Raw genomic sequence first — 2,343 nt, 5'->3', positions numbered from 1 at the left:
TAGGTATCTTGGATATTTTTGGGTTTGAAAACTTTGCAGTGAATCGTTTTGAACAGCTCTGCATAAACCTGGCCAATGAGCAGCTGCAGCACTTCTTCAACCATGTAAGTATGCTGTGGGTGATCTCTTCTTGCGTGGCAGGGAAAACAGAACACTGATCTACCTAGCATATGAAGAAGAACTTGGTAGAAAACAGGTCTGTTGCCTAGAAGGCAACAGCAGGGTTGAAAGCAGCAGCCTTCTCTGCTGTGGCAGAAGAGCCAATGGTACAGGGAGAGTGTGATTAGAAAGATCAAGCAATAACCAGAGTTGGCAGAGCAGGGATGCTTAGACTCTGAGAAGTGCTTTAGCTCTATGCAGCACCACCAGTGAGCGACAAACTTATGGATGAGCACGCAGAACAGTGGCTTCATCTTGGGCCTCTGATGCCATGGGTAAGAGAGCCATGCCTCTGTCCTCTGCTCAAGGTCAGAAGGAAGATGTTCAGGATGGTCTAACTAAGTTTGCTGGGGGCTCTAACCTCTGTTTTCTCTGTCCCAGCACATTTTCCAGCTGGAGCAGGCTACCTACAGGGCGGAGGAACTGTCTTGGGAGACTATCACATTCAACAATAACGAACCTATTCTGGTGAGTGAGAGGACTGACAGAACAGAGTTGCTCCATTCAGCCAAGACAGGAGTGTTGCTCTTTCCATCTCACAAGGAGATGCATCTGGGAAAGACCTTTTCAAAGGGTGGTGTAGGTGACAGTGGATACCCTGTACTGCTTTAGGTATATGTAATATCTCTCTCTTTTTCCCTACAGAATCTGCTCCTGGCCAAGCCACTTGGGCTGCTATCTCTTCTGGATGAGCAGAGTGCATTCCCTCAGGTATGCATGGGATATGGGACAGAAAAAATGATGTGGGGAATATAACAATAAGTCTGTAGGCTGAAGAGAAAACTCTGTGTAGGTGTGTGAAATAGCAAGATGAGTAGAGGGGTCCCTATGTGTATCTGATGGAACAGGACAGTCATATCAGGGACAGTCCAATAATAATGGCATCCCTGTGGAGAGTCAGAGAGAGCACAAAACTGCTGCAGAGCCAAGGCTACTTCCAGTACTTTGTTTTGCTTCCTTGTGCCCTGATCATGTCTCTGTTGCAGCTGTATAATTTGATTATGAAATCTGCTTTCTTGCAGGCAACTGATAAGACATTTGTGGATAAGCTAAACAGCAGTTTTAAAGGGAATTTACACTTCCAGCCGGCCCGAGGACGTGTTTTGGGCTTCAGCATCATTCACTATGCTGGGAAGGTAGGTACTGTTTGTGGGAAGAATGCTGTCATAGTGTAGGAAGGGGGGAAATGAGATGCTTGACAAATAAGGCTTTGAATTCCCTGGGAGCTGCTTCCTAGGATTCCTTGGAAGCTCTTTAGAAGTGGGACTTCCTCTGGGAAGCATATGGCATTAAAAGAATCTGTCACATTCATTATCAATCTATTGGAGCTGAAATCTTAGTCCTTTAGAAATAAAAAGCCCTGCATCCACAGCCCCGGAGGCAAGTCTGATGGCTTTGCCTTAACCTGTTGTAGTCCAGATTGCAGCAGTCAGTATTGCAAACACTGAGGAACACAGTGAGAGCAAGCAGGTAATCAATATTTTGATGGAGGCACTTATTAATATGCATAGTTGTTAATTAAGCAGCTAGGTTTTTAGGACTATTTCATGTAGCCTTACTGCTACAGCTTTGAAAGCATTGGCCCAAATACATCAAATTGATTTGACCTAATTTTTGGAGCAGGGTCAGAGTTGAAAATCAGGTCATTCTAATATGTAATTTAGTAATCTAAGCTGTTGACTATGTTGTTACTTGTGACATTCATTATTACAAACATTAACACTAGTATAGAAAGGGGAGTGGCAAACTGGAGATGAGAAAGGAAGGGAGCAAGAGAAACATTACAGACAGGATGGCAGCCTTTTCAAAAGGAAGAGGGGTTAAGCAAGGAAAAGAATGAAGCATTAACCAAAAGCAAATGAGACTTCAAAATCAAGGAAAGCTGAACAAAAAAAGGTAAATGTCTCAGTGTTGTCTCCTGTGGTTCTAATGCACTTCTAATGCATCTGAAGGGGATATATGTGCACTTACAGAATTCACCTTCAGGCCACTGTGCATTCTGATTAACAGTTGCTCCTGGCAAGCTGTGGAGGTGGCTTTCACAGCAAGCTTGTGAGCACCGCTGCCCTTTTCCCTAGGTACAATACACTGCTGATGGCTTTCTAGAGAAGAACAGAGACACCTTGCCAGCTAATGTCCGTGGGCTCTTCATCAACAGCATCACCCCCTTGCTCAGTATGCTGT

General features: G+C 44.5%; 1 long non-coding RNA gene across 1 annotated transcript; it reads left to right on the top strand.

The window, feature by feature from the left end:
• On the top strand, positions 1–2,343 carry LOC311221596. Its single transcript, XR_014619319.1, has 5 exons — positions 1–104; positions 541–627; positions 805–870; positions 1,182–1,295; positions 2,238–2,343. It is a non-coding gene; the product is annotated as an uncharacterized lncRNA (long non-coding RNA).

The sequence above is a fragment of the Netta rufina genome (assembly GCF_964035555.1).
Source record: "Netta rufina genome assembly, chromosome: Z".
NCBI classification, from domain to species: Eukaryota; Metazoa; Chordata; class Aves; order Anseriformes; family Anatidae; genus Netta; species Netta rufina.
This window is presented reverse-complemented; position numbering and strand designations above follow the sequence as displayed.